General features: G+C 35.0%; 1 protein-coding gene across 6 annotated transcripts in view; it reads right to left on the bottom strand.

Moving 5' to 3' along the window:
* LOC105481327 (neuronal tyrosine-phosphorylated phosphoinositide-3-kinase adaptor 2) overlaps nt 1-23,176 on the bottom strand; it is a 325,733-nt gene that overhangs the window by 30,303 nt on the left and 272,254 nt on the right. The gene's annotated exons all lie outside the window — the stretch shown is intronic.

Here is a 23,176-nt window from a genome sequence, read left to right as displayed (position 1 = left end):
TCTCAAACTCATGGGGTCAAGCAATCCTCCTGCCTCAGCCTCCCAAAGTGCTGGGATTACAGATGTGAGCTACTATGCCCAGTCTAAAAACTCTTAAGATAAATTAAGAGATAACTCTTACAAAACAAAACTGAAAGAATGGAAACCATATACAAACTTTGTACTTAAATTAGTAAACATCGTGATATTTAACAACAATTTGGGCATGAATATTTTTCAATATGTTCTAAAAGTTCATGATACGAAAGTTAAATCTTTTACACTTTTAAGCAATTTTCCAAATATTTACCTGTAACTTTATGTTGGCTCCATTGTCTCATTGGTTCCCATATTTTTAAATTCAATAATTGGAATTACATTTCAGTGAGGTCTAATATGAATGTGATATGTTTTAAAGATTTTAATGAACATTGTTTTATTCTTGAAATAATTTTTAAACACTTAGGTTTATTTATAAAGAGAATGTAGTAGAATATTTTTATTTTTATTTTATTTTTATTTTTTTTTTATTAATTTTTTTTTTTTTTGAGACGGAGTCTCGCTCTGTAGCCCGGGCTGGAGTGCAGTGGCCGGATCTCAGCTCACTGCAAGCTCCGCCTCCCAGGTTTACGCCATTTTCCTGCCTCAGCCTCCCGAGTAGCTGGGACTACAGGCGCCCGCCACCTCGCCCGGCTAGTTTTTTGTATTTTTTAGTAGAGACGGGGTTTCACGGTGTTCGCCAGGATGGTCTCGATCTCCTGACCTCGTGATCCACCCGTCTCGGCCTCCCAAAGTGCTGGGATTACAGGCTTGAGCCACCGCGCCCGGCCAGTAGAATATTTTTAATAATTCATCTCATCAAAATGATTTTAAGTGCACACCATACACTTAGAATGTAAATGCTTAAATATTTCTTCTGCAAAGAAGTTTTTGCTATAGTTTTTGATGCTTCAGCAAATCTCTACATTAGAATCATTGGTCCCTATAGTCACAATGACAAGGATCCTAATCAACTTCAAAAACTTGGAAAAATAGATTCATGAGGTCAAGTTGGTTACCAGGAGAAAGTTCGGTGTGGACTATATATTGATACATACACACACATGTGTACATATTACTGGACAAGTAACCACTGCTTCCAATTATATGTGGCACCATGTCTACCAGTAACTGTTCTTTGGAACAGAGCTAGCGTGTTGAGTCTGTCACACAAGGGCGGCAATAAAATTGGGCCCATGAGCTCAGCTAGGTTGTGGAAGCTTCCACATAATTGTTTAAGCAAATCTACTCCATGACTTGAAGCATTAAAATAGTGCACTTGAAGTCACTGAACTTGCTGTTACAATTTTAGGGTGATAATTACAACAAATACTTACATAATGCTTACTCTATATCAGATTTCATGCTAACTACTTTGTATAGTTTAATTCATCTATTCCTTATCAAAATGCCCTGAAGTTTTACCATTTATTAACCCATAGTGATGAATAAAATGAGACTTAAAGTGATTTGGTAACTCTCCCAAAGTTACAGAGCCAACAAATGGCAGAGTCAAGATTTGAACCCAAGAGTTTATACCCAATACCCATATTTTTAACAGCTACACTATGCTGCCTCTCAATGTATGTATACATAGAACTGAAAGAATTGGGAGCATGGATTAGTACAACACTCTATGCATAGATGAGGAAGTTACATATCTAGTCTAAAACCAGGCAGGTAGATTTTGGTGTGAACAAAGCTAAATCAAATTCTCACAATTCTTAATCATTTAGGGAGAGGGCAGGTCCTAGACCTAGAAAACATGGATTTAAATCCTCATGTGTCAAATTTCCATTGGTCACTGGGCTTCCTGGCTTCTTTATCCGAATGAGTGAATTGATAAATTTGGTGTGAGGTTTAAATAGGATAATGAAGGTCAATTCATTTTAAAAAACAGTAAAGCATTGCCTAAGTCTCAGTATTCTAACACTGATGAATACCTAGCAGTTTTCCATACCTACACTCTGCCAGGCATGTGCAAAGAGCTCTATTTTATGTTAAATCCTCCAAGCCACACTGAAAGAATTTATCTACGTGCTACAATTACAAAACTAAGTCTCAGAAAGTTTAAGAAACTGGGTCATGGTCATAGCTAATAAATGATACAGACCTATATCAAACTCAGGTCTGTCTGACTCCAAAGTTGATATTCTTTCTATTATATTATGCTCCATCACCTAAATTTTACTTATAAATTATAATTATAGTTATTGTTATTTGTATTACTGTTTCCAGATGCTATTCAAAAATACAACTATATTTGTGGCTTTATCAGTGAATAAAAACTGCTTATTAAATAATTAAATCAAAGTTACTAGCTTGGACTTGGAGCCCAGAAGATGATACTTTCAGATAAATATCTAGCTTGTGCCTAATTTGATAGAAAGTTCCCTGAAAAGATGGGCTGTATTTTATGCCTTTTAGTGTCCTCTAGTTCCTAGCTCAGGACCATAGACATAAGCATTCACTTTTTAAACAAAATTTTAGGTGTTTGTTGAGTTAATCTAATGAATAAGTTTGTGTTCCAACAGGAGATTGTCAAAGTGGCTCAGAAATTTTTCAAAAGACTTACAATATTTCATAACATGATAATCTGTGCAATAAAAATGCAGTAACTCTATTTTGGTGAAAATGCAAGAAAAATTTATTGAGTGACTACAAACTGTCATAATGAAATTTATAACACAGAATTCCCAGAGGACAGGCTTCAAATCTCACTCGTCTCGGTGGTCCCAACATGTAGAACAGAGTCCTAGGCTTTCAATAAAAGTTTTATCAGTTAAATAGAAGCTGCCATCATAGAACAGTTTTTGTTGTCTCTCAAAAAAATAAAATAAAATCCAGATAATCTTCTTAGTAAAATATTCTGGGTTCTATACATTTCAACATCATTGCAAAACCTCCAAACTTCTTTAAGGCCCAATATTTCTTACAGCATCACTTCTATTTTTTTTTATTAAATTTATCTATTTATTTACTTGTCTACACAAACATTGAGTCATGTGTTACTTAATTCCCTTTAATATTTTTATGGCATAAATTGGTACGTGCAACTGAAAAATAATTTTTCTGGATTCCTTTGACAACAGGGTCACCGATATATTTCATAGTTGCATAACATTTCATATATGTATATACAGCGTACTGTATTATCCATAAAATATGTATTCTGTGTCACACAGAAATGCATGCTACAGAGGTGTGTAAATTTATTAAGAATACATTTCTTAAAACTCTAAAGAATAGAGGAATAAGAATAAAAATTATAAAGCTTGGCGTTTTATTATTTAGATTTTTCTTTTACATTAAATAGTTATATGTCAACTTGATGGATAGAATGGTCTGAAATACTAGGAAAAGAAAATTACTCTATAATATTTAACTAATCTTTTGGAGACATGAGCAGTGAATGAGAAAGTGTTGCCCAATACATAAAATTCCATGAAGAAAGCATTGCCCAATACATGAAAGATGGCTAGGTATAAGACGATAATTCAAACTCAGGTTGCTGGAAGATGGTCAATTCAAAATATAAACATATATTTAAAAAGATCTTAACAAACATATAGATTCTAGAAAATATCTTCTTATTTAATATCTGCTATCAATTTGTTTCCACTTAAACTCCCCCAAAAATATTTCTGTTAAGATGTGATAAATAGACATAGAATATAATTATATTGTAGGAAGATATATCTGCTTCCCACATTTATTTTTAAATATCACATGTTTTGGTGCATAGTCTTTTTAATTCTCAAAATCGAACTTCAGTGTTATTACTGTAGCCATCTGCATCATTGAATCACCCCCAAAATATATCTAAATATTATTTTTTGCTGATAGTAAGATGTCATGCTTTCATTCATTGTTTTGGATATAATAAATAGCATGTTTAGCAAATATATGAAGTATGTTAAGAACACTACTCTTAAAAATTTGCATCGCTTTTCTATTTTCTTTTATCACAAAATTCTTCATATTCTTAAAAGAAAAAAAAAAAGACATGTAAAATCCCATTCCACCTCTCTCTGGAACTGAAAGAACTCTGGGAATTAACTATTACAACAAATTTGAAACCAAGCCCAGTAAACAAATTCTTCTAATTTAGTTATTTAATTCAATGGCCTTATTTCTTATCTTTAATCCAAAGGCATTTATTATACTGTTTATCCCATGAAGAAAAGAAAAAAATGTATACATTAGTAGGTAAGTACACATCAAAAGATAACAGTAGGACAATTGTTCAATTAGTATGAACACATATCTCTAGGACAAGATTTTTATACCAGCATGATTCAACAGAAGCAACATCCTTGGATAATAAGTTCATGAAAATAAAATCAAGTGAAGCTTCCTGTCCAGGAGGTAAAATTTCAATCTCTACCCCTTTTATGTAGGCTACACACAGTGACTTCTTCCTAAAAAGTACAGTATGGAAAGCGAGGAGGGAAGTAACTATACATTGGAGGAACCCAGTGTTATGGTCTGAACGTTTGTGCCCCCTTAAAATTCTTATGTTGGGATCCTGACCAACATAAGATCCTGACCAACATAGGTGATGGTACTAAAAGGTGGGACCTCCTCAAGGTGATTGGGAGGTGCATGGGACTAGTACTTTTATACAATAAACCCAAGAGAGCTCTTCCACCCCTTCAGCCATGGTGCCAAAACAGCAAGAAGTCAACAGTCTGCAACCAGGAAGAGTGTCTTCACCAGATCATAACCATGCTGTCACCCCGCTCTTGGACTTCTCTCTTTCCAGAACTGTGAAAAATAACTAACTGTTGTAGTTTATAGTGTTCTGTTCTAGCACCCCAAACGGACAACACACCTGGCAAACATCGCCCCCAACAGGTGATCAACAGTAGTAAATTATACTGTCAGTATGTATCCTTGGTATAATGTGATGAGACCAGAGGCACTTTTACCCCCGCCATCTTCCTCCTCAAAACCCGTAACTCCACTCTAATCATGAGAAAACACCAGAGAAACCCGAATTGAGAGACAGTCTACAAAATACCATACCAGTACTCCCCAAAGCTGCCAAGGTCATCCAAAATAGGGAAAGTCTGAGAAACTGTCACAGCCTAGAGAAGGGTAAGGAGACCCAAAGACCAAGTGTAATTAATTTACATGCTATCCTGGAAGGGACTCTGGAGCAGGAAAAGAACATTGGATTAAAAACTAAGGGAACTGGAATACAGTATGGATTTAAGCTGATAATGATGCTATCAATATTGGTTCATTAGTCATGACACATGAACCATGATAATGTAAGATACTAACAATGGGGGAAAAATGGGTGTGGAATATGTGGGGACACACTGTGTACTCTTTGGAACTCTTCTGTAAATTAAAAACACTATTTTAAAATTAAAAATATATATGTACACACACATGTTTGTGTACACATGTTTGTGTGTGTGTGTGTGTATGCTTAAAGATCAAGTGAAGAAACTATATTCTTTTCAAATCTTGATTTTAACTGTATCTTTCATTCTTTAAAAGGAAGCAACATGGTATCATGGAAAGAACTAAATGACTTGATTGGGATCCTGATCATTGTGTGACATTGAAAAGTCATGAATATCTCTGAATTTCCTAAATACTGTATATTGAATGAATATTGGTACATAATTCATACATACATAGTATATAAATTTATATATGCTTCACATATACATCTTATGGATATTGTACTGTGTGTATATATATAAAAAACATATTGTTACACACTTCACACTTTACGTGGTTGTAGAAGGCAGAGAGCTAAAGCATATAAATGGAGAAAGCCCCATATATTATAACCATCTCATCTAATAATCCTTCAATGCATGAGGAGTAACATAAATGAGAAAGAACCTTTAGTTCACTTCAATAATTACTTTCTCTAGGAAATAAAATTAATTACTTCCTGAGATTAAGAGTATATTTTCTCCAAAGAACAAAGTAATATCAATGCAGTGCAATAATAAATCTCCATAATATGTATTTAAAATATCCCATTTTCCAAAGTAGATAAATCATCAAGAGAAAAAAAAATACCCTGAAATAAGCACTTGGAGCATTTCAATATTGAAAATGATACCAAAATAAAACCGATACAAGCATGCATATCTCCACTGATTTTGATTTTTGTGCCTCATTAGTTAGCATGGGAAAACAATAATCTATCAAAGGCCTAGGAGACACAGCACAATGCCAGGCAAGTGCCTTGTTAACCTTGGAATTAATTTCAGCTGCGAGTCTTGAGCCTTGTCGTGAGAGTAAAATTTAATTTCTTGAACAATAGGCACAGCAATCAATACTAATTTTCAGATGATCTGGGGCAACATTGTCAGTCCTGTGTTGCTGTTTCTGAGCCAACCTCTCCAACTTGCATTGCCTGTTTTGTGAGAAATTGTCATTTCCTGCATAAGGAGTGTAAGTTTAACCTTACTGAAAAGGAAGCTGGAGTTCTCAAAGTTCTCTGGATTTTCTCTTTAAGGGAAGTTTCTCCGGGAGACCATGGATAGCATTGGTGAGGGAACAAGGAAGAGAAGGCATGCAATCCAGTGTGACTCAAGAACGGGAGCCAACATCTTCAGAAATTATGGGAGGTCGCGACTTGCCTGCAACTGTGCTCGCCCTGTCTTTAGGAGCCATGAAGTCGGCCAGGGTGGTTATTGCTTTCATTGAAAATGTTCTTCCTTTCCCATGTAGTGGGCAAAGAGGTTGATTTTTGAATTATAAAAACATACAGGAAAAAATAAGCATGTAAACACTATGGCTTTTTTACATGTATCTTCAAGATAATGGATAGGGGTCGGCAATCTACAACCCACTGGCCAAATACAGCCCACTGCCTGTTTTTGTACTGTCCATGAGCAATAATTTCTTTTCATATTTTTAAATAGTTAAAAAACTAAAATGAAGTATATTTCATGACACATGGACATTACATGTAATTCAAATGGTGGTGTATACAAATCAAGATTTGGGGCACACAGATTGACCTATTTGTTGATGTACAAGGTAGAATTGAGTAGCTGGGATAGAGACCACAGCCTCATAGAGTTGAAAATATTTACAACCTGCCCCTTTACAGGGGGAAAAAAAAGCACTCACTCCTGAACTATTATGTAAGATGAAAAATAATAAAATTATAACTAACCATTTTGCTATGATGCATAAACTATCTGAAAAGGTCAAATAAATACTATGCTAGACCTGTAAAAAGTGGGAAAATAATTTTAATTAAACATCTAAAAACTTGTTAAATTTCCACTTACCTGAACCTTAGTTAATGGTTTTTGGAACAAACTACTGTTACCCTAACATCACACTCTTTCCTAAACGTGTTTTCAACTAAGTAAATGACCATTTGATCCTTAAAATAAGTCTCTATTAGAATTGTCTGATAGAAGGCAGAAAAAGATAATGTTAGTATTGGTGCTATATAAACAACTATAAAACAAAATCAAGAGTATTGATTCACATGGGCTTACGATATTTTTCATATTGAGTTGGGCCCATTAGATAAACCAGAAATGATGAAACCTAGATTTGAAATCAGTTATAGAAATTAATTTAGAAAAATTCTCTATTCTATATATGTCAATTACATATTTTATAATTCCATCATTAGAAGGAAAAGCAGTATGTTAGAATTAAAGAGATAAACTGATAAAATTGTATAGATAAGAGATTTAATACTAAGTCAACTCTTTTTAATAACCCTGCAGAGGTTGTTTAGTTGCCTGTGATGTGTTACTGTGGTGACTTAACCTGAAAAATATAAGTTTAATTTGAGAACTTTCCCCCTAGTTTTAGTGAATTTATTTCAACTATATTTCGGAAGGTATGGGTCAACTTGACATAATTTAGACAACAACATAGCCCTCAATAAATCTTTTGAAATTGATATAACACAGAGCTGAAAGGATTATGATTTTCTGCACTTGTCAGCATATTCAGTAATAAAATTGCTTCCTTAGTTATCAAATCACAAGTCTTTCAAATGATCATCACACAGAAAAAAAGCATTTTTTTAATGAGCATATTTGACCCATGTATCTGTTATAAAATAATTGATATTTTGGAAACATATAGAGGCAACACTACTTCTCAGAATATTTTACACAAAATGTTTAAAAGGAACAGTAAAATAATTCATATGGATTTACAATTAATTATAGATACCATTTATGCCACTTTAAAAAGTATAAATTCAATGCTAGGAACATGATTCTGCACTAAATAATTTTCCCCCTTTTTATGAAGGCCAAATGAAGCTATTTGAACAGATAATCTAAGTGAGTAATACCAAAATAGTAGGGACTTTTCAATCCACCGTGGTCGGAATTTGATTTTAGGCTGTCTGGATGACGTTGTATAAGTTACTCATTCGGCTTTCTTGAATAACATGACAATTAGGGATTATATATAAAATGTACCTAACTTTCAGACTTTAATATTATTTGAAATAATATGCACCTTTGTCATAGCTTTAGGTTTTTCCATAGTCTTTCTCCTGTATTTTTTTCCATCTTTAACTCTAATCTACTGATCAGGTATTTCTTTAATTGTCCCCTTATAATTTTCCCTCATTTATCAGCACTGATGACTCAGAACGTATGTTTTATGAAAAAATTATTAGGCAAGTCTACACCTGAAGCATGTACTGGAATTGCAGTGTTTATTTCCCACATCTAAATTTAGTTTTGAGATATAGATATATTGATAAAATGAGAACCATGTCTTGATTTCAGAGTTGCTTTTGAATGCAAAGTCATGGGTACACATTAACTCCTGCTCTTCTTCTAGATCTAAAAATCACCCTAGATGTACAGTCTCTGATCAACTGCCAGGCACATAATAACAAACATCACATGTTGATATTTGAAGTTATATATATTTATTGTTATGTATCTGGGCTTGCTTTCCTTACCAATTACATAAAAGTCACTCATCAAGAAGATTTAAAAGTTATAAATGAATAAGACTTATAATTATGTGATTATAAAGAAAAATAGTTTCAAATTAACATCTATTGCTCATTCAAAACATCTAATGCTTCAATTTTACAGTGATATCCTTTAAGCAAGACCCATTTCACAAATTACTTTCAGGGATGAAAGTTGGTTTCAACTACCATGCTGAACAGTGGCAATTATAACTTATTTCAAGCTCCTAATACAATGCATATCCCTTTTTAAATATGTATGTGTGTGTTTGATGTTCTATTTTCAAGCTGGGCACAGTGGCTCACGCCTGTAATCCCAGTATTTTGGGAGGCCGAGGTGAGCGCATCACTTGAGGTCAGGAGTTCGAGACCAGCACGGCCAACATGGCAAAACCCCATCTCTACTAAAAATACAAAAATTAGCCAGGCTTGGTGGTGCATGCCTGTAATCCCAGCTACTAGGGAGGCTGAGGCAGGAGAAGCACTTGAACCCTAGAGGCAGAGGTTGCAATGAGCCAAGATCGCACCATTGCACTCCACTCTGGGTGACAGAGAGAGGCTCCATCTCAAAAAAAAAAAAAAAAAAAAAAAAAGTTGATTTTCTATTTTCTGAAGAGACAGTATAAGATGAATAAAATGGATAAGATGACCTGGTTTTTATCACTTAATTGTATGTGAGATCAAAACAAGTTACTTAACCTTTCATTTTTTTTACCTGTAACATGAAAATAATAAAACCTCAGGTTTCTTGAGAAGAAGATTAAATGTTCTAATTTGGCATCTACTGAAAGTGGACACTCCTAAAAATATAAGCTTGTCTATCCCAGTAGGCAATGAACTCTTTGAAGACAGGGACTCCGTTATTAATCTTCATATTCTTAGCTTTTAACAGAGTAAAATTTTGCAATAAATGTTCATAAAATAAATGAATGCGTAAACAAATGGATCACACTAAGTGTAACATTTTCTGAGTATTTTCAGGAAAGGTGCTTTTGAAATCCTTGATTTCATGAATGAGTTCATTCCACTTTGGCTCAACTGAATCCAACAATACCTCAAATTGTACAAAGTTAACAAAAATATTGCCTGGGCTTTATAAACCCCAGGAGGCATCTAACCTGAAACTCAGTCCTCAATGCCATGTGAGTCACACCTGGGTGTTCTATGGCTGAGAACACCTCTTTTTCAAACTCTGGACATCAATCCTCGGCCCTTTGGCTGAAGCAGAGACACAAATCAATGCTCCCTAAGCCTTAGTATGCATTCAACCAAGGAAGTATGCAACTCCCTTGGGAGTTTATTAAAATGCAAATTCTTAGGCACCAATGTCAGAGAATCTGACTCTAATTCTAGATAAGGTGGGTCTTAAGCAGCTATAGTTTTATTAGGCTTCCTAGTGATTCTGATGGATGACAGGCAGAGCATCACATTTTGAGAGATACCCAAATTCTAGTTAAAAATGATAAGAGGTTGTACTCATTCAAAAGGGCACAGAAACCTTTTTTCAAGATCTGACCCTTCCCATTCTCTGTCCATACATGCTTAGGGCACAACACGCAAGTAAAGAATCAATTGAGATTTTGAGAGAAGAAGTCAGACAGATTTTTGTCTTAGTAAATTATTTCAAGAACAGTCTATCCATTCTGCATATATTTATAAATGTATGCATGTATCTGTATGCATATTTACACATATGTGCATATATTATACATTTATAATTAAATCATTGAATCTTTTTACAGGTCTCTTAGTTAAAATGTTACTTAAGAAATAAAATAAAATTGCAAAAGTGTCCTAAAGAATATATATGTCAATAATGTCATCCAAGAAAATGTGGTGGTCTAAAGTTAATAAGGTGCCAATATATTGAGATTTTTGATTGATCTAAAGGAATTACCCCAAAACATTCTTCAGTGACATCATAAAAGTTCTAAGATAAATTGGCAAGTTATATGCACCTTTTATCACGTGACTTTAGATTGTCACAATCTATAAAATAAACATAGCGATATCAACAATGTAGTAATACCAACAACCATGATTTATTGCACATAACCATGTTCCAGGCACTCTATGAACCCTGAACGTATCTCAATTCTCTTAAAGCTTAATAACTCTTAAGCATGCCCTACCTATTGCTATATTTCAGATTATAAAATGAAGCTTGAAGAGATTAAATTACATCACATGCCTAATAGAAGGCAGAATTAGAATTGCAATTCAAGACTAAATATATCATATGCTAAATAAAAATTTCACTCAGTATTATAGCAGATTGCCTCACAGCTAATTGTGAGTAAAGTCGTTCTTATTAGAAACACATACACACAAACACAATTATTTCCCTTCATATAGCCCATGACATGGGAAGTGCACTTGATTAAATAAAAGCTGTTAAGTTTGCTGCTGAAAGATAAGAGGTCTTATAAACTATTAATAAAAACTGATAGATAAACGAAACTTTGATCTTTTTATTTGTCATTGTTGTCATCACTACCATTGTCTTCATCTGCATTATTATCAAGATTCTGGGCACAATAACCACAGTGTTTCCTCACAGTGGGCAAGGCACTGTGTAATCACTATGTCTGCTCCATCTTATCTCACCTCCAAATAGCTTACTCACTGGTAGAACCTCCATATACTTGTGTACTGAAAATACATTACCCAATGAAGGTAAGTTTTTAAAATTTTATTTCATCAGCCACACTGTGGATCATTTCAGTAAACCCTGTTTTCCTCAGTTTCGTGGTAGCAGACAAATATAGTACAATAATCCTTCCATACATATTTATGCTTCTGTAAGTATATTCGCAAGTATGGTGAGATGTTAGTGTCTCTCGGGTTACATAAAAGTGTTAACTGATACACTGAATTGTATTAGGAGAAAAAGCCAGGGAGAAAGTCTTCACCGGGGAAAAAGGTCAGGAATGGTTTTCATCCCTCCATGAAATAAGTGGCTAGTTGCACGAAACCATCATTTTACAAACTCTTGCTGTAGTGAAATTTTAGAGAATGAAATTTCAAAATCTAGAAAATACATCACATTTGTATATTATAAGATGACAACTAATGCAAAAGCAGAATAGAATGTTAACTTTGTATCTCTTAGAAGCAAATGCAAAGAGCAAAATGGAAGCGTATATGATTTAGCACATGTTCTCTGGTGAAAGACTATGACCAGACATGCAATGAAAACCTTCCCATTAAACAGCACGCCACCCATCGAGGCGTGAGTGACATGGTATTTGCTTCTTTATGCATGTATACAGAGCAAAGATACAGGTGTAATAAATAAATTATTATGGGTAAAGGTACAGGAAAATAAAATGACAGAAAAAATCATAACATTGCATGAGAAAGAGTTGATTTGTGACTTAATTCTTGTGTGTCCGAAATTGGCTAAAAGTTTTGTTCCATTGAAATTTGTATAAAGTTGTGAAGAATATCTAAAATAAGCATGAGTGACATGTGATGCAACATACTTATATATTACATTGTAAAATGAGGCTTTTCAGAAGATTCACGCTAAAATATATTTTTAAAATTATGTTTGTGTACACATACAGAACCATGGTCTAAGCTTTAAAAAGCAACGTATGATTCTTGATTTGACTTTTGACTGTTTTATGATTATAAAGTCTTTGCCCTTAGAGAGTAAAAATGACTGTAGAAAAAAATGTGATATATTATTTTCCAATAAAGAAGACACAACTTATTTCTCAGTAATTAAACCTAGTAATGACTACAACTACAATTTCAGCTATTACTTGATTAAGCTAATTGTTTGTAATAAAGAAAAAATCCTCTGAGCAGATTCCTAATTTATATGTTTTTAAATGAGCAAGAATTCTATAAATAGAAGGCCTTCTAAAGAGATAGTCCCTGAAGGAACAAGCAGTATTACAAGATAAAATTCAATTATAACAAAAGTATTGATATCTTTCGCTAAGTATATTCTCTTAATCATTTACATTAGCATTAATACAATTTCAAGTTTAATTTCATTATAAAATATTGGTTTCTAATAGTATATATGGGCTTGACCACAGATAAATGAGGAGAGCCACTTCTCAGTAAATGTGGTTTATTCAGCAAAAGAAAAGGAAGCTCATAGGCAAGCAAAATATACTAATACTCAAGAACAGACTTAAATAATAATTGCTTAAACAGCTAAAACACATTTTGAGTTTTTATAACTTTGAATTGAACTGCGGAAGTACCTGTAAAATATGTTTTTTCTCCACTAGAATGCATTTCCCAAAATGAGCGTAAGTACGTTGTAAAAGAAGAAACACACTGGCAATCCCAATAATTCTGTTCTGGAGCCGGTTATTTTGCTAGCTCTGGGCAAGTCACGTCACTTCTCTTGGCCTCGGGTTAGAACGGACCAGTGGGTCCAAACTGTGGAACATATCACACTCACAGTTGTGTTTTGTATAAAACGCAGACTATTTGGCTGGCTGTGGTGTCTCACGCAATTGGGGTTGTGCATAAATGCAGTGAGATTATGGATATTTTATATCATGTATCTACCACCATTCCTGGAAAACAGCACGTGACCAAAAGTGCTCACTTTCTTTTTCTTCTACAGATTGAACAACTGAGGCTTGGTGGAGTTACATCACTTGCCCAAAGAGATAATGCCAGTGAATGGAATAGCCGGAACTAATTCCCGAATCCGTAAAGCTCCACTGCTTCTCTCTGAATGTAGTAACCCATCCACAACCCTAAGATATTAGACACATCAGTGATCACTCCATCTGTTTTTGGCCCATTGCTGCTGTCAGGATTTATGCATTTATGTCTGCAATAATTATTTATTAAGGACCTTCTCTCTTGCAGTTGCATATGGCCTTATAACTGAATTCTGACTTTGTGTCTCTCTTGGGAGAGACAGATAATCATTTTTCATATGTGATGTTCTTTCTGTCCCACCTCTCATCTATGAGCCTGAAACAGCAGATTCAGTAGAACAGTCAGAGTTTCTTAGGAATGGCAGAGCCACAAGTTGGGAGGAGCCCAGATCTGTCCAACAATCTGGAACATCCATCAACCAGGAACACTGTTACACCTTATGTGACTAAGAAACATATTTTAAGGAAAAAGCACTAAAATTTTGGGTTATACTTGTTGCAATAAGTGTGTTACTTACCTAACGCACAATCACAAGTGTAAAATGCACACACACACACAGAGTGTGAGGAAATATATTGTTATTGGACTACTTGTAGTCTATTTAATTTTTTTATATAGCTATAGCCAGATCCGGGGTGAAATGATTTAGAATAATAATTTCCAATAGTATATGCATCATACCTTTAAAAAGACTTTTATGGATGGATAAATATCTAATTATGGCACTGCACTGCAACATAAGTCATGAGAGAAACTCTTTACATACGCTTTGGTTTTTTCCTGAATGCATAGGCTCAGAATTACTAAACAAACCCTCATCTTTTGATAGCCAATAATCAATCTCTTGTTTTCAGGGAATAGAATTGTATTAGAGGGGACATTGGGGAAGTTATATACTACCTTAGCTTTCTGCTATAAAAAATAAAACTACTAGTCTGTATTAAATTTGATTTTATATGTTCAATGAAATATATCCTTATAATAAAGTTATATAAATGTAAGTTGCAATGACTATCTTTATAAGATTTACTTATCATAACATTCCTTAATTATTTTTAAAAATAATTTCTTGAGAACACTGAACACTAGAACTCTAGAAAAATGCAAATGATTGCCTGTAGGATAATGCAAGGAGCAGTGCCCCACTTGGTATTCGTAGTTGGACAGAATCTACTCTATAAGATTGCAACCCCTTTCTAGGTGTAACACGAATCAACTACATTCTCTTAGGCTTTATTGGTATTCTCTTATAAGAAAACTGAGAGCTTTTCCTAGACTTCTAAACTTAAGCAACACATTACATTCTGCCAGAGATACCCTTGCTTAACAAGGGGGAGACTTCTTTTTTCAATTTTCATAAAAACAACATTTAATGACTTCTGCTGACATTTTGATTTGATGCCTTGGAGCAAGTGAGTAGCTAAACTGATGAATCCAAGCTCTCATTGATTGTGTGTGAGAAATAGGCAACAAGGGAAAGTGTGAAGAGGGAAACTGAACAGTCATAGTATGTTAAACCCGGTGCTATCTGTCCCATAGATTATCTCATCTATTCTACATGCAAATACATTATTTCAAATTAGAATAAAGATAAAAGTCAAAAATAAAATAGATTAAAAAATTAAATCAGGCCGGGCACGGTGGCTCACGCCTGTAATCCTAGCACTTTGGGAGGCCGAGGCGGGTGGATCACAAGGTCAGGAGATCAAGACCATCCTGGCCAACATGGTGAAACCCCGTCACTACTGAAAATACAAAAATTAGCTGGGCATGGTGGTGCGTGCCTGTAATCGCAGCTACTCCGGAGACTGAGGCAGGAGAATCGCTTGAACCAGGGAGTTGGAGGTTGCAGTGAGCTGAGATCATACCACTGTCCTGTAGCCTGGGAAACAGAGCGAGACTCTGCCTCAAAAAATAAAATAAAATAAAATAAAATAAAACAATTAGAAACTCCACTCTGTAAATGAGAATGTATTACCAAAGTGTTTGCAATATTTAAATTTTGTTTGAAATTCTGTTGGAAAACATAGAATTACTTCAATTAAATATAATTATCATATGTGTTAATGATCATTCTAGATAATATTGTTGAAAATACCAAGATGCTCTCTGTACCATATATAATTAATGCAAAACATCTCAGTGGTTAGTTTTAATTTTGTTCTAGGACCATGACTTCAAATTATACAGTGTTATTAATATTTTCTTTTCTACCTTTTTTTTCTGAAATAAAGTACTTACTTTTATAAAGCATTCCTCAAAAGTGAGAACATGATTCCAAAAGCAATTGTTATTATGTCCATACTTGTTAAGCTACATTTTCCTCTGAACAACACTTGCCAAGTTTCTTATACAATATACTTAATCTCTTTTTCTTAGCTAGGATAAGAGTACAATAATGTATTCACTGTCCTTTGAGGATTGAACAATGATAAGAAAACCAGTGATGTCATCAATCTACTTTATCATAAATTACCATTATCCTCTACTCTTTAGGACTCTAATTACAGCTCATCTTAATTACCTCCATTTTTCAAATAAGGCACCTGAGTCAGAAAGGTTAAATAATTTGTCCATGAAACTCAGCAAGGGGATAATGGAGCCAGGATTAAACCCAGAAATTCCATATATCTGCACATTTACATCCAATCTCACTGCTTCATGAACAATGCATTTCATAAATTAGTATTTCAGTTGAAATACCTCTTGGCCCCTCAACCTTGTATCTCATACCTTATCATGCAATTCAAGTATATGTAACATCCAAGAAAGAAACAAAAAGTCTTTCTCTTTACTTTTACTCTTTAATAAAATGCAGCATATTGAAGAAAATATTGCCTTCTTGCAATAAAATTTTAGAAAAAGGACTGAAAGAACTTTATCTTCAAAGATACTACTATTAATTGGTCTTAAGTTTTGTGAAGCATAAGAGATGCAATGAGAGGAACTAGAAAAAGATCAATCCAACCACACAGCTAGTAGAATTAAATACATAAATAAATAAAATCTGAGAAGAACTCAATGAAATTGAGACCAAAAAGTTCATACAAAAGATCAATGAAACCAAGTTAGTTCTTCAAAAGAGTAAATAAATTGATAGATCATTAGCTAGATGAACAAAGGGGGAAAAAAGAGAAGATTCAAATAAACACAATCAGAAATGACAAAGATGACTTTACAACTGCTCCCACAAAATACAAAAGATCCTCAGAGACTATTCTGAGCACCTCTATGTAAAAATTAGAAAATCTAGACAAAATAGATGAATTCCTGAAAAACACAACCTCCAAACATTCAATCAGGAAGAAAGTGAAAACCTGAATAGACCAATAAAAAGTTTGGAAATAGAATCAGTAATTGAAAAAAACAACTAACCAAAAAGAGACCTAGACCAGATGGACTCATAGCCAGATTCTATCATATACACAAAGAAGAACTGATATCATTCCTGCTGAAACTTTTCCAAAAATTCAAGGAGGAGGAGTTTCTCCCTAACTCATTCTATAAAGCCAGCCTCATCCTGATACCAAAATCTGTCAGAGTCACAATGAAAAAAGTAAACTTCATGCCAATATCCCTGATGAGCATAGACACAAAGAACCACTACAAAATACTAACAATCCAAATCCAGTAGCACCTCAAAAAGTTACTTTAAGATGATCAAGAAGGTTTTATTTCTGGGATGCAATGTTGGATCAACATACACAAACCAATAAATATGATTCACCATACAAACAGAATCAAAAACAAAAACCATATGATCATCTCAATAGATGCAGAGAAAGACTTCAATAAAACCCAGTATCCCTTCATGATAAAAATCCTCAGCAGATTAAGCATTGAAGGAACATACTTCAAAATAATAAGAACCATCTAGGACAAACCTGCAGTCAACATCATGCCAAATGGGCAGAAGCTGGAACCACTCCCCTTGAGAACTGGAAGCAGATCAGGATGCCCACTCTCACCACTCTATTCAACACAGTACTGGAAGTCCTAGCCAGGGTAAATCAGAAAAGAGAAATGAATAAAACACATCCAAACAGGAAAAGAAGTGAAACTATTCTCTCTTTGCCAAAGATATGATTCTATGCATAGGAAATCCTAAAGACTCCACCAAAAGGCTCCTGGAACTGATAAATAATTTTAGGAAAGTTTCAAGATACAAAATCAATGTGCAAAAAAGAGAAACATTTTTATACACCAATAATATTCTAGCTTAGAACCAAATCAAGAACATAATCCCATTTATAATAGCCACAAATAAAATGAAATACATAGAAATCCATCTAACCAAGAAGGTGAAAGATCTCTACAAGGAAAACTACAAAACACTGCTAAAAAAAAATCAGAGATAACACAAATAAATAGAAAATTATTCCGTGCTCATGGGTTGGAAGAATCTGTATAGTTAAAATGGCTATACTGCCTAAGGCAACTTACACATTCAATACTATCCCTATCAAAATACCAATATCATTTTTCACAGAATTAAAAAAATCTATTCTAAAATTCATTTGGAATCAAAAAAGAGCCCAAATAGTCAAAGCAATTCTAACCAAAAAGAATAATGCTAGAGGTATTACATTTCCTGACTTCAAACTATACTATAAAGCTACAGTAATCAAAACAGCATAGTACTTGATATAGTTTGACTCTCTGTCCCCAACCAAATCTTATCTTGTAGCTCCCATAATTTCCACATGTTGTGAGAGGGATCTGGTGGGAGATGATTGAATCACAGGTGTAGGCCTTTCCTGTGCTGTTCTCATGATAGTGAATGGGTCTCACAAGACCTTAGGGTTTTTAAAATAGAAGTTGCTCTGCACAAACTCTCTCTTTGCCTGCTGCCATCCATAAAAGATGAACTTGCTCCTCCTTGCCTTTCACCATGATTGTGAGGCCTCCCCAGGCATGTGGAACTGTAAGTCCCATTAAACCTCTTTCTTTTGTAAATTGCCCAGTCTACAACCATATAATCCCCAACAAAATTAACAAAAATAGGCAATGGAGAAAGGATTCTCTGTTCAATAAATGGTGCTGGGAGAATTGGCTAGCCATATGCAGAATAATGAAACTAGACCCTTACCTCTCACTACATGTGAAAAATAATTAAAGATGAATTAAAGATTTAAAAGTCTGACCTCAGAATATAAAAATTCTAGGAAAAAAAAAAAACAGGAAATACCCTTCTCAACCTAAGTTTTGGCAAAGAATTTATGACTAAGTCCCCAAAAACAATTACAACAAAATCAAAAATTGATGTGGGGCCTAGTTAAACAAAGAGCTTCTGCAGAGCAAAGCAAATTACCAACAGAGTAAACATACAGCATATAGAATGAGAGGAATTATTCATAAACTGTGCCTCTGACAAAGGTCTAATATCTACAAGGAACTTAAATCAACAAGCCAAAAACAAAAACAAAAAATCCCAATGAAAAATAGGTAAAGGACATGAATAGACATTTCTCAAAAAAAGGCACACAAGTGGCCAACAAACATATACAAAAATGTTTAAGATCACTAATCATCAGAGAAATGCAAGTCAAAACCATGATGAGTTACCATCTCACATCAGTTGGAATGGTGATTATTAAAAAACCACAAAACTACAGATGTTGGCACGGGTGCAGAGAAAAGAGAATGCTAATACATGGTTGGTGGGAATAAAAACTAGTTCAGCCACTGTGGAAAGCAGTTTGGAGATTTCTCAAAGAACTTATAATAGGACTACCAACTGAGCTAATAATTCCACTACTGGGTGTATACCCACAGTAAAACAATTTATTCTATCAGACACATGCACAATAAAAAATCATTGTAACAGCAAAAAAAAAAAATCATTGTAGCACTGTTCACAATATCAAGGAAATGGAATCAACCTAAGTGCCCATAAACAGTGGATTTGATTTTTTTTTAATGTAGTACAAATACACCATGGAATACTAGGAAGCCATAGGAAAGAACAAAATTATGTCCTTTGCAGCAATATGGATGGAGCTAGACGCCATTATCCTAGGCAAGCTATTGCAATAACAGCAAGTCAAATATTGCATGTTCTCACTTATAAGTTGGAGCCAAACACTGAATACACATGAATGTATAGATGGGAACAATAGACACTGGGATCACTAGACAGGGAAGGGAGGGAGGTGGGGATGTGAGCTGAAGAGCTGCCTATTGGGTACTACGCTTACTGCCTGTTGGGTACTACGCTTACTGCCTGTTGGGTACTACGCTTACTGCCTGGGTGATGAGATTGTTGGGACCTCAAGCCTCGGCATCAACAATTTACCCATGTAATAAACCTGGACATGTATACTTTATAATAAAAGTTGAAATTTTTAAAAAGTGCAATGGAAACTCTTTTACCACTAGTAAACAATAAATTATGAAAAATCACTAATATGACACATCTGGCTTGTAAAATATTTCTAGTTAAATGATTTGAGAAGGTAGTAATAAATAATCTTTCATTTTACTATAGATATTAAGAATTTCATTCTTTCTTTCCTGTTAACGCATAAGACTGGGGGCTTGCCCCTCACTTTGCTGATACATGACCTACTCTAAAATCAGTATGTTACTGGAAATACAACATTCAAAATACACCCCTTTTTCAAATTCCCTGAATACTGGTGACCTCATGCCTTTGGCAAATATCGACAGATCTTCCCAACACTCCTATTGTGACCAAATTTAACCTCCTGTTCTCTCAGCATACTGCTTCCAGGAGAATCTACAAACAGATGAGATTCAGGATATGTGATAAAACACATGTTCCACTTTTGACAAATATTGAGGGGCTTCCTGGTCTCCAGGAAAGGAGAAAAATCCACAGAGCAATGACACGTCGGGGGTCATGGTCATAGCACGGTGATTCTGGATTGAGGGCAGTTTTCTTGCACCCTGTGCTGACTCATTTTGCACGTCTCTAGCTTCTTCGCTAATCACTGTAGCACCTTAACACGTTTGCCCCTCACGTACTCACAAGTCAAAGTCCCAATGGGCAAATATAAACAAAGATTTCCTGTCAATTTTTCCAAACACAGTAACCATTCCTACAGCCACAGCAAAGCTTCTAGGTAAAGGGATGTTAAACTCTTCTGAGGGGAACTAGTAAACCCTCAGCTATTCTGAAATTAATTTCACTTGCAAACACTAGAAAACATAGGCCTTCTTTGTACTGCATGTCAGAACACATTTTTAACCCCCAATTCCAAATACCACAACCTAATATATAATCAAAGCCCCAACTCTATACAAGTTACATTCTCTTCAAATCCCCAGTCTCCTCATCAAAGTCTTGCCAGAAGAAATGAAAGTTTTTTACTTTTTTTTTCCTCTCTCTCTCTACCCCACAGTTCTCAGAACAGAAAGCTACTTACTGAAACTCTTTTGGACTCAGCTCAGGAGATATAAGACTTTAAGCTTTGTGGCTTCCCCTGATTTCCTCAGCCCTGAATGGGGTCCTCTGCTCATCACAGGGCAAATTTGTGAGCTACAGTTCTGAAGTCCATCTGGGTCAGGAACAGAGAGCCTGCTTTGTCATTGTACCCAAGATAAAAGGGAAACAGAGGACTGTTGGTAGTGAGTACACACAGGACTACAGACTGCTTTGTTCTTTTCATACTCCCTGCCAGGGAAGAGTGGATAGGAGGTACTACTGCTGGAGTCACAGGCTCAATGTTCTTGTTTTACCACGCATCATTTCTCAAAGAAGACTGCTTTCTGACTATCCTGCAGATCTAAAAATTGCTCATTAATACCAGAATCCTAGCCCCCAAAGGATTATATGACCATAGCATAAGACATTAATTTGATTCACAGTGGTCAAGGTAAGAACCATATCACCTATCACTGCCTAAAGAAACATTTAAAAAGTGTAGTTTGTAATGAATGCACAGCAATAATCCACAGACTGTGTGTATTTTTCTAAAGAAATGGTTACATAAGCTTACCTCGTTTTATTGTGCTTTGCTTTATTGTGTTTCACAGACATTGCATGTTTTTTAATAAATTGAAGATTTGAGGCAACCCTCTGTCAAGCAAGTCTGTTGTCACCATTTTTCCAACATTATGTGATCACTTACTGTCTCTGTGTCACATTTTGACAATTCTCACAGTTTTTCAAACTTCATCAGTATTATCATGTGATATGGTTTGGCTGTGTCCCCACCCAAATCTCATCTTGAATTCCCACGTGTTGTGGGAGGGACTCCCTGGAAGGTAATCGAATCACGGAGGCAGGTCTTTCCCATGCTGTTCTCATGATAGTGAATAAGTCTCACCAGGTCCAGTGGTTCCATAAGGGGGAGTTTCCCTGCAAGAGCTCTCTCTTTGCCTGCCGCCGTCCATGTAAGACATGACTTGTTCCTCCTTGCCTTCCACCATGATTGTGAGACCTCCTCAGACATGCGGAACTGTAAGTACATTAAACCTCTTTTTCTTCCCAATCTCGGGTATGTCTTTAATAGCAGTGTGAGGACAGACTAATACATCATATCTGTTTATGGTGATCTGTGATTACCTTTAATATCACTATTGTAATTTCTTGGGGGTATCATGAACCATGCCCATATAAGATGGCAAACTTAATCAATTAATGCTTTACGTGTTCTCACTGCTCCACCAACCAAATATCCCCTATCTCTTTTCCTCTTCTCAGGCCTCCCTCCTCCCTGAGACATGACAATGTTGAAATTAGGCCAATTAATAACCCTGCAATACAATGGCTCCTAAGTGCTCAAGTGAAAGGAAAAGTTGCACATTTCTCACTTTGAATCAAAAGGTAGAAATGATTAAGCTTAGTGAGGAAGGCATGTCAAAAGCCAATATAGGCCAAATGCCACATTTCTTGTTGCCAACAGTTACCCAAGTTGTGAATGCAAAGGAAAAGTTCTTAAAGGAAATTAGAAGTATTACTGCACTTAATATTTGAATGATTAAAAAGTGAAACAGCCTTCTTGCTGATATGGAGAAAGTTTTAGTGGTGTGGGTAGAAGATTAAACCAGTCACACATCCTCTTAAGCCAAAGACTAATTCAGAGCAATGCTTTAATTCTTCAGGTATATGAAGGCTAAAGTAGGTGATTGACCTACAGAAGAAAACTTTGCAGCAAGGAGAGATTGGTTGATTAGGTTTAAAGAAAGTAGCCATCTTCATAACATAAAAGTGCAAGGAGAAGCAGTAAGTTATCCAGAATATCTAACTAAAATAACTGATGAAGGTGGCTATACTAAAAAGACTTCTGATGTAGAAGAAACAGGCTTCTGTTGGAAGAAGATGGCAGCTAGAACTTTCCTAGCTACAGACAAGTCAATACCTGGCTTCAAAGGTCACGTTGACTATCTTGTTAGGAGTTAATGCAGCTGGTGACTTAGCTGAAGCCAATGCTCACTTACCATCTCAAAAATATTAAGACCCTCAACAATCATGCTAAATCTACTCAGCTTGTGCTCTATAAATTAAAAAACAAAGTATGGATGACAGCACATCTGTTTACAGCATTATTTATTGAATATTTAAAGCCCATGTTGAGACCTACTGCACAGAAAAAAAAAAAAAAAGAA

Source organism: Macaca nemestrina, chromosome 11 (assembly GCF_043159975.1).
Source record: "Macaca nemestrina isolate mMacNem1 chromosome 11, mMacNem.hap1, whole genome shotgun sequence".
Taxonomy (NCBI): Eukaryota; Metazoa; Chordata; class Mammalia; order Primates; family Cercopithecidae; genus Macaca; species Macaca nemestrina.
The sequence above is the reverse complement of the archived record's forward strand: the minus strand, read 5'-3'. Positions and strand labels throughout refer to the sequence as shown.